The 10,063-nt window shown below is 36.0% G+C and overlaps 1 pseudogene; it reads left to right on the top strand.

Annotated features, from left to right (window-relative positions):
- Window positions 1-9,104, top strand: part of LOC105985552 — a 22,088-nt pseudogene extending 12,984 nt beyond the window's left edge.
- Window positions 9,105-10,063: the final 959 nt, after the last annotated feature.

Here is a 10,063-nt window from a genome sequence, read left to right as displayed (position 1 = left end):
AGAAAGAAAGAAAGAAAGAAAGAAAGAAAGAAAGAAAGAAAGAAAGAAAGAAAGAAAGAAAGAAAGAAAGGAAGGAAGGAAGAAAGAAAGAGAATGAAGGAAGGAAGGAAGGAAGGAAGGAAGAAAGAAAGAGAGAGAGGAAGGAAGGAAGGAAGGAAGAAAGAAAGAGAGAGGAAGGAAGGAAGGAAGGAAGGAAAATTAAAAAATGAAATAGTGATAGAGCTGGGTCCTTTTAGTGGAAGAAGTTAAATCATAGGCTAAAATATTCACTAGAGTGGTCTGCAATCAAGGACACAAAGAGAAATGAATGGAATGTTGCCCTTAAATTAAGAATTTCAGTGATGTATAAAAAATAGTGTTATCACTTTGGATGAGAACTTAAACCATTGTGAACTGCTATATGTGGTGATAGTAATTATTTGATAAATTTCCCTTCTATGTTGATATTCTATTGTGAAATGAATGGCAAGAAAAATTCTCAGCAATGCAATAGGAATAATTAAGCTTGTAGAATTTTTGATGAGGGAAATAGTGGACATTGGATTAGTATAGGGGTGATTATTCAACAGGGTCTCCTAAGTCTCAGGCCAATTACAGATGTGGGACTTCACCAAGTACACATGGGTGAGGATGATGATCAACATATAGTCAACAAACTGCTTTGTAAAACGGCAACTCATTTGAACAACCACTTAAAGATCATTTAGAAATTCATAAAAAAATATTGTGGAGACATGGCAACTTTTCTGTTCCTCAGGCTGAAATTATTTAGCCATGTGTTTGCCTTATCATCTGTGATGTGAGAATTTAATGAGATCATGCATGCACAGCATTTTGCAATGGTTTTCCTGCGATTAAGTGATTCACTACCTCCAATTTATCACAAATAAGATCATTTCTCTATTTAAAAATAGTGTTAGCTGTTCTTCTCCCAGCTCTTTCCATCACAAGTGCTGGATATTTTCTTGGTCACCACCCGTCTTCAGGTCAGAATAGCTCCATGTAACATTTCACTCAGAACCTCGTGGTATTCTAGGAGTTGCCCCTTGCTCTTTTGACATTTCCAGCTAAATTTATCCTGGGGAGGCTCAGCTATTATTTCATGACGGAGCCATAAAGGTTGCAGGGCACATTCCTGAGTTAGCCATTCTGAAATACAAAAATGTCACTTAAGAACTTAATTTTTCAAAACACTATACATGGTGAAATGTGACTTTGATTCCATGCACGCATTCATCCATCTCATTTTATACCACTTTATCACTGGCACAGTCTACAAAAAACATATGGTCCTACTTTCAAAATATCAATTTTAAAAATAAACCTTCGATTTGCAAAGAAATATATATATATATATATATATATACATTTATATTATTTGTCACTTGTGAGGCTTGAACTCTGGGCCTGGGTGCTGTCCCTCAGCTCTTCAACTCAAGGCGAGCACTCTACCACTTGAGCTGCAGTGCCACTTCTGGTTTTTCTGGTGGCTTATTGGAGAGAGGAGTCTCACGGTCTTGCGCCCGGGCTGGCTTTGAACCGGGGTCTTCATCTCAGCCTCCTAAGTAGCTAGGATTACAGGCGTAAGCCACTGGCACCCAGCTTCATAGAAATATTTTTAAAGTTACCAATGCATTTATTAGTTAGAACAAATCTACCTATGAGCCAGTGGAAATAAGTCAGGGTGTACCAAATGAAATGATATCTTTGTAGATCCTGCCAAAGTAGCTTGTGTTAGTTTCCGTATTACAAAATATTCTAATTAATTTGGATAATGTCAGGGATACTGATGATTTAAAATAAAATATAATTTTTAGGAACTTTGATAATGGATGTAACTGATTTATTTTTATTTATAACAATGTCTTTACTTGCATATCTGGTGACCTTCCAAGCAGATTCTTTTACTAGTTCTGCTGTAATTTGACATTCTCTTTAAGAATGAATTCTTCATGAGCTCTGTGATGAATCATCAATGATAATACAATTTAGACTTGAAACTTTTGTTCTGAACCACCTTGATGCCCCCTCAAATACTTGAATAGGATGCTAGAACATAGAAAGACAAGCATTCAAAATATTCTCCATATGTCATCAAATGATCTAAATCATAGATTTATATTTATGCATTGAATGATAAAAATAGACATGTAGATAAGCATCCCTATAAGAATTAGGTTACTTTTATTTTTGTATGTAGTAATTAAATTCTAAATCTCTGGTGGCATGAAAATATTTGACCTCTAGTAATTCTACAAAACAGTGAATTAACACATCACTATATGTTTAAGTGACAAAGTTATTTATGTTAATCAAGTGCCTTATTTATTCATTCATTCACTCACTGCAAACCAACCTTCTTACTAATTGTCAAATATTTATGACAGAGTGAAGTATAAATCAAAATTAAAATACTCTCTACTAAAATATGTAAAATAATATACAGTGAAAACAGCCAAGCTATATCCCTGTTAGAATCGACAGAAAAGTAGCAGTTTCTTATTGATAGTACCAAAAATACATGTTTTTTTGTTATAGATCCAAATAAGCACAACTATTTTTGGACATTTGTAAAATTTCAGTGCTATTATGAAAAAATACCATTCAATTGTATTTATAATCTTCATTTAAAGCAGGTCTTTGACATTTAACTTAAAAGTGTCAATGTTACTTAAGTTATCAATGCATTAATAGAACAAATCTACCTATGAGCCAGTGGAAATATATCATAATGTACCAAGTGAAAAGATATTTTTGTAGATACTGCAAAAATTGTTTATTTTCCTAAGTGGCTTTGCTAAATTTCTATGGCTTCTAAGTTTTGGAGATTGAAAATCAGAGATGATGGAAGTATGTACAGTGAAGTAATAATGTAAGAACTTCCTTCTACCACATCAAAAGCAATGCTATTCAATTATATGTAGATATGTTCACTACTACTATATGAACTATAGTATATATATTACCTATGTTATATGTGTACCATATATAAATGTATTGTATATGTACTATGCATGCATATATTTTACTTTAACCATCATGCTGTTTTCTAAAGCATTCATTCAAGTCAGGGTGTGGTCGGTTTCTTTCACTATTGCATAGCCTCCTATTCTATTTCATGGAATGACCCATGGCTGTTTGGGCCAGAGAAGAGGTCATAGAATAGCTGGTATGAAATAAGTTTTGCTGGGCAGACGGGGTTTTGTGTGTTAGGAAATGTATGAGGACACACCTAATGTAAGCTGAGAAGTCAGAGGAAGATCAGCTTCATTAGAAAACCCAAGCCCTTGCGTCAGGGATACAAGCTCTGGAAGAAACTCCTTGTAGATTAAGATGAATATTTCATGCAGACTAGGTTTCTGGAACTTCTGATAACATTTAGAAGTATTTTAGTAGCCCAAGACTTTTTTGTTTTCTCTCTCTTTTGTCTGGTAGTGATCTAATTTTCCAAAAGAATCCCCATTGTGCTCAGGAAGACAGTGAATTATTTTTGAAGGAGGCAATATTCCCTTTCAGTCAGCCTCAACAGAATTATGTATCAGTAAATTGTAGCAAATTATGCTGTTTATTCTATGTAAATATATTTCTACTTATGAACTATAGCATATGTCTATATTTCTCCCATAACTACCATTTTCTGAGTATATGTGGTATACTTTATATATTGTTTGCTGTATTATTTATATATTTACATGAAGACAAGTACCTGCAGATATACTGTAGAGCGCTTTTTCACTCTTGCTAATAATAAAATACTTATCTCTTATCAAACATTGTTTTGGAATTTTATCTTGGAAAATACACACTATCAGAATGCCTGTATTATGCAATGCTTATGTTTTTGTAGTCAGACTAGCCTGTAAAAATGCTTTATATGGTAATGGCAAAAATAAAAGCCTACGGTGCTTAAATATTATGTGGGTAAAACATCAACTCCCAAACTGCCTTTCCCTTCACTACTCAATAGGAATTCTTTATTTCTGTTTATCTTCAACATTATATTTTGTTTCATATATTTGGATATCACCCTGCCATTTTTCTCTTGGTTAAAAAGGAAACAAGTGACTAAAACAGAAAGACTCAAAGAGCAAGGGACTAAAACAGCATATAAGAGATAAAAGAAGCAAGTAATGTGAAATGGATCTGGAAGAGAGAGCAGAAAGGATGAGGGAGAAGAATACAAGGAGTGGCTGATCAAGAAGCCAGGGGAACTTGGACCGATGTGTGCAATTGTGACCTGCTTGCACAATCGTTTGAAGCACAGAAAAAATAAATTAAAAGCATAAGTTATCCTTTTTATTATTATATTTCAGCAACTGTACTTATCCAAATGCATTTCATACTGGCAAAAACAGTGCTTACCAGAAAAAGGAGGATTCTGTATAATTTACTCTTTTAGCTATTTCGATTTTTTAAATGTGGCTTTCTTATTGCAACTTTAAAGACTGTGCATTGTTTCGCATTTTTGACATTTTTTTAATTGTGAAAATACCGTACAGTGGGGTTACAATTACATAAGCAAGATAATGAGTACATTTCTTATCAAGCATTGTTGCCTCCTCCTTTGTTTCCCCTTTCCATCCTTTCCCATCTAGCCCCCTCCCGCCCCCGCCTTCCCCGCCCCCCCATTCCCCCTCCCCATGCTAAACTTGTAAAGTTTGTTTTTCGACAGAATGTCTTGTACATCTCATTGTTGCAATGGGTCCACCTGTATCCTTATTGAAACAATTTGTTTTTTCCCTTCCCCTCCACTAATTATACCAACATCAAATACAGTGAATACAGGGGTTATACCGTGAGGAAGGGACATACAAAGCAACAAAGAAATCATCTTATAAATATGTTAGAAACAATAGCAAGAAAGAAAAACCATTTGAGTCCTTATCTTGGGGTTCATTTTGCCTAACATCAACTTATCTGACCTTTTCTGCTTGTCTCAGACATATACTAGTTAAGGCAAACCATGGGACCTATGTTTCTTTGGGCCTGGCTTACTTTATTCAAGTTCCTGACATATTCATTGAGTACTTTTACTTGGAGATTTGTCAGAGCCTGTAATTAGATTCATCCATCAGCTAATTGTGTGGCAAAGAGGAAACAAAGCATTGGTTAAAGCGGGTCCACTTAGCACAATATCAGTGAATTTGAAATAGCACATTTTAGTAATAATAAGTGACTACCTGTTATAGTTCAAATATTTTATCATTTTTGTGCATAAATCTTCCCATAAACATATTACTGACTTTAAGTTATGTGTTTGTAATGATGAAAGGCAGAATGGAAAAGCCAGAAAGTAGGAAATGCTAAGTAATAATAAGAAACTTTCTTCAAACCATTAAAACATGCATCTACAATGAATTAGTAAGCTTTAATTTTAAACACTGAATCTGAAATTGCTACTTTTATGATAGAATCCTTGCAGGTTTCTATTTTCAATGACAGTTCTACTTCAGTAATAATGTAACTATTTGCTACTGCCATAAAGCTCTTTCTTAGCCCTGATCACATGCTGATTCAATTTTCTAATACAAAAATCAGACATAATATTTCTATTCAGCCATCACAGGTCCTCTTTTTAAGGATCATAAGAACCAGAAAATAGATAGGATTAAAAGGGTGAAGCCAAGACATCATTTTTTTTTATTAAACAAAATAATAAGAAGCAATTCTAAAACCATTCCCTCTGTTATTCTCTCTTCTAAAGTTAACTGGCAATATTTCTACACTTCTCAGGATAATTGAAGTAATAACTGAATTAGTAAAAGTATTGCCATCTCTATAGCATTCTCTTATAATCTGCCATATTTTAATAAACTTCCAAACAGTAACAGGAAACATGAGCCATCTTCTATCTCTGAATGAATGAAGTATTTGTACAAAGCCCTCAATTGTAGGTACTTTGAACAGTAATTGAAATACACGCAATCCTCTTTATTGAAGATGACTAATCCAAAGAAGTGAAACAAAATAAATTTTAGAAGAGCCAACGCCTGAAACAGCATTATTAAGGAGAAAAGAAAGTGCACACATAGAAATATTTATGATGAATCCTTAGTGTTAGACATATAGTGTTAGATACAATGTGAGATAATGCAAGATCTGTCCCGCAAGATGGTAAAAGGGAAAGAAAATACCAGAAAACTCACTTCACCCTGTTAATTGTTTCAGCAGCAGCATTCTGTGTCTAAGCTGTGCCTGGGGGGCACACATCATGGAGAAAGCCATCTGTACCTTCCAAAACAGATCTTCTCTATAAATACCATTGGCAAGTCTGTTCATTTTATAGTGAGGCTAACTTAATATTCCCATCCTTTTTTGCAAAATCCCCCTCTCCTTTTCTATCCTCTCCAGTTGTGGAGAAAGAACTGGTTCCATTTCCTCAAGACTTAGGATCAAGGATGAGGATATAAAATAGGAAACCCAAGAAGTCCCTCAAGGGTAAAACTTTAACACACTCCCTCAATAAAATAAAAACTAAGTCACAATTCCCAGGCTATTTAGTTGTTTTTACACTAATTAAAATAAAAGTAGAAGAACATTCTAGTGCATGAATATGGATATGATAAAATTTGGTTGGTAAAATAAAGTTCCCAGTTGTTGATGAATGGGAAAAATGTAAAACATTCTGAAAAGCAGTTTCATTTCAAAAATTAAGATGAACTCAGCACAAATAGCTCATGCCTTGTACAGCAAGTATTCTTCATTTTATTATTACTTTTTGGAAAATACTCTTTAATCTTTTAGTAAACAAACCTTATCAAGCAATCACGTTTTTGCACATGTAGTCTGCTGTCTACTGAAAGAAGCTCTTGCAAAATTCTGTGACAACGTTCTTTTAGACATTCATTTGTATAATGAACATGGAATTGGTAAAAAGTATTCATTTATTTTAAATTTATTATCCTAAATGTTTATAGCAAAATGCTGGTTTCTTAAACTATGAGACCATCTTGCTCTGGTCAAATAAAGTTTGGCTGGTCAACATTTTGTATGATACTAGTTGGTTTTGTTTCTTTGTTTGCTTGTTTAGATTTGTTTGTTTATGGGAGTTGTTGAAAGAATGCTTCAATATTTACAGGAGTTGCAGTGTAGAAACAGAAGCACAGTTATGCAAAGTTGAGTCAGAATAGTTAACATCAAACTGACTTTATGGTATTTGAGCTTTACATATTGTGAAAATGTCTATAAGAATTGTAGCAAAATAATGTAACACTTTGTAAAGCTGCCATTTAAATTACTATGCATAGCACATAAAATAACCAAACCCAAAAGAAAAGAATTACATCTGGCATTGTAATTTTGGTGTTGTATGTTTATATGAAATCAATTTGTGCCTGGCTAAACTGAACTTAAGGGATAGACAAGGTACCCAAGTTAACACAAGGCCAAAAATGTCCAAAAGAGTGTGTTTAGCAGAATTTCAAATGAGAGCTATTCACTTACGTTAAGACAAATAGCCATTTATATTTGCTAGCATTCCAAGCCAATGCATAGTAAGAGTCCATCTTGAGTCTGCATTCAGGAATAAGACACATAAAGAACCAGTCTGTGCTTTGATCCATGGAGAATTAATTTCTCTTATGTTTAGCTTCAAGATAGAAGCAGTGTTTAGCAAAGGGAAACTCACTGAAAGCAATTGAATATAGAGGAGAGTGTGTGCGAATGGACAGCATGAGTTAAACCTGACTGGCTAGTTTGACTAAAGCAGTCTGTATGCATGTGTGAAGTCCCAAGGTGAAAACCCTTTGAACAATTAGCACATACTAATAAACAAATGAAGGAATGTAAAAAGTGGCCTTTGGGTTCATGGGTACCCATGGGTAAGGAAAGGATGAAGGCAGTCCAAATAGTTTAGGTACAGGTATGGAAATGGCACAGAAAAGTGTGTTGAGGCTGGGAAGTGGAGAAGGATAGAGAGGGAAAGAAGATGATTCTGATCACAGTACATTGTCTGCATACACAGACCCTTTGAAATCAAATCATATTCTACAACTTAAATGATGGTTAAGAATTTTTTTTAATGGCTAGAATCTTATCTGGGGTGTTCTTGGATAAGCAAGTTAAGGGAATATATAATATTTTAGATAGCATTTCAAGAAGTAAGTATTTGATATCCCTAAAAATTGTATAAAGCAGGGTGTTGGAAGTTCATTTCTCTATCCTAGCTATTCAGGAGGCTGAGATCTGAGGATTTCACTGTGAAGCCAGCCAGGGCAGGAAAGACTGTGAGACACTTATGTCTAATTAACCATCAAACAACAAGAAATGGAGCTATGGCTCAAGTGGTTGAGCACCAGCTTTGTGCAAAGTAGTTCAGGTTGGTGCCCAGGCCTTGACTTAAAGCCCCCAAACAGTAGCTTTACGTGATTACAGATATATACGTGAGATTCCAGTCTATTTGGAGAAGGCAAGAAGAATGAAAGGAAGTAATTGAGTATTTAAAAAAAAAGATGAACACTTAGAGAAAATCTTCAAATATTTGACGTCAGGTGAATGGGCACAGCACTATTTTCTCAACCAGAGCACAATGCAGGAGAAATTATTCAAGGAGCATGTACTCATTTATTTGCAACTGACAGTGGATTTGAAATACTGCCTTGCAATAGGTATTCACCAGAACAAAATGGAGCCAAAATCCTTGTGACAAAAGACTGGAAAGGAAATGACAATCTAGAATTACTGCTGGGTTGTACTGCAGAATTTACAGAGTTCAAATAGAGTATGCTACTTAGATACCGAGAAAGCTACTTCAATGTCACGTATGCCACAAGGAAAATCTGTGCTCAACTGGGGCTGGGCCCTGCTTGTAAGTTTGTGTCAACTGGTGGCGGTAGAGCGTGTGTGAAGGCTCTAAGAGATATTGAACCTGGAGAAGAAGAGATAGTTTATTTTGGAGAAAATAGTGAGTTCTGTGAATGTTACACCTGTAGAAAGATATAGGACTGTTATTAATAGTAAATATGGACTCAGAGAGGCTTAAGTAGGCTTAAGAAGTTAGGGAACAGCAGTGAAAACTCAGCCAGTCTGTCAGCTTTAACATGGATGCAGATACCACTCAGGAAAAAAAAAAATCAGAAACAAAACATGCAAGGGAACTCAGATAAGCTACTTTCTTTAAAAGTTCGTTTTTGTTTTTTGTTTTTTTTGTTTTGTTTTTCCACCCAATTTGCTTTCTAAAGCACACTTCTGTAGATTTGAACTTCTAAGCAAGAATCACCCAGGACTCGTGGAAATCTTCAAGGTTCTGGAAAGGTTTGAGGACTTACTGCAGTTCCTGACTTCTCCCAGGCCTGCTGCCTTCATCCTCATGGTAAACGCGGCTGCAGGGAGACAGAGGGGCCCGGGTTATGAGGCCCCTGCAGGGCCCAGGACAGCCAGTCTTTTAGAAATAGATGATGACAGACATGTAGCCCTGTAGCTTTTGCCTGCCAGGCTCCTAAGTGTTCTGACAGCAGTGTGGGGATGTGTTCACCTCAGGGAATGTGTTTCTAATCACTGCAGAACGTAGCAAAAGGGCTGAAAGGAAGAGCAGAGCAAGGGTTGGGATGGCAGGTGTGTGAGGGGCAAGATCAGATGGAGCAAGGAATGGAAAAGAATGAAGAATAAGCAGAAAGAAAAAGAAGTAAGCCTAACAGGGCAAACGCCAGCACTCCTCTACAGAAAGCCCTGAAGAAAGGGACAGGTAGAGATCTACAGAATACAGAAGAAAGGGACAGCTGGCATGCTTCCTGCTGGAGTCGGAGGCTGGATGAAACCTAGTGTGAAGCAGGAGTCCACGGCACTCTGCACTCTGCACTACATGCAGTGCAACGAACACACACACGCACGCACACACACACACACGACGCTGATGGCTCACGCATGTAATCCTAGTTACTCAAGAGACTGAGATCTGAGGATCCCAATTCAAAGCCAGCCCAGACATAAAAGTCCATGAAACTCATCTTCAGTTAACCACTCGAAAACCAGAAGAAGCAATGTGGCTTAAAGTAGTAGAGTATTAGCCTTGAGCAAAAGAGTCAGGTTCAGTGCCCAGGCCCTGAGTTCAAGCCCCATGATCAAA

This window comes from Dipodomys ordii, unplaced genomic scaffold (assembly GCF_000151885.1).
Source record: "Dipodomys ordii isolate 6190 unplaced genomic scaffold, Dord_2.0 Scaffold30, whole genome shotgun sequence".
NCBI classification, from domain to species: Eukaryota; Metazoa; Chordata; class Mammalia; order Rodentia; family Heteromyidae; genus Dipodomys; species Dipodomys ordii.
Note: the sequence above shows the minus strand (reverse complement) of the source record. Positions and strands in the feature narration are given on the sequence as shown.